The sequence below is a fragment of the Macrobrachium rosenbergii genome, chromosome 21 (assembly GCF_040412425.1).
Source record: "Macrobrachium rosenbergii isolate ZJJX-2024 chromosome 21, ASM4041242v1, whole genome shotgun sequence".
Lineage (NCBI taxonomy): Eukaryota > Metazoa > Arthropoda > Malacostraca > Decapoda > Palaemonidae > Macrobrachium > Macrobrachium rosenbergii.
Genome location: NC_089761.1, coordinates 51411773 through 51412521, shown reverse-complemented (window position 1 = coordinate 51412521; position 749 = coordinate 51411773).

Genomic DNA, 749 nt, shown 5'->3' with positions numbered 1-749 from the left:
AGGGAATTGTTTTCGAATAGGACAAAGAAATTCTAAAATTAAAGGAAAAACTTTAAAGGTTAAAAGTTGTGTGTCTTGGATGACAAAGTTCTGAGAGAGAGAGAGAGAGAGAGAGAGAGAGAGAGAGAGAGAGAGAGAGAGAGAGATAAGCTGGCGTCATCTAAAAACTAGCATATTTGTTGAAAATATCCTTCACATTATAAGTTATTCATTATAAAGAACACTGAACCCGTAAATATCAAAATACGAAAATACGAAAGACATTCCAAATATAATATTGCATTTTGTAAACATGATAATCAGGTGTGCATGTTTCTCAGGCTTCATAGATGAAAAAAAAATGGAAACTAGATTTCGCAGTTGAAAGTGAGATGAAAGCATACAAGTTTATATTTGTCCTCCTGTATTAAAAAAAAAGAATGCAATTATAGCTTGCAGCGAGAAATTAATATGAAGGTTGAAAACTCACTAATGCCTTTAGCTCCTGTGGATCCCTTGTGTGTCTGGCAACATTGATAAAAGGACTGAATATGGCAACACCACCGCAGGATCATGATACTTAAATGGAGACTGAAATTTGTTTGGAAGAAGAATCGTCGTTGTTGCTGTTTGGCAGATAATTACGGAATAAAGGTTCATACTTTTCTCGGGGTCATTCTTAAACTCGTGACCTTTTGTTTATCTGTGATGATAAAGCTTAAAAGTATAGAACATACGGAAGATCCTTTCACAGTTTTGAAGAACGAAAC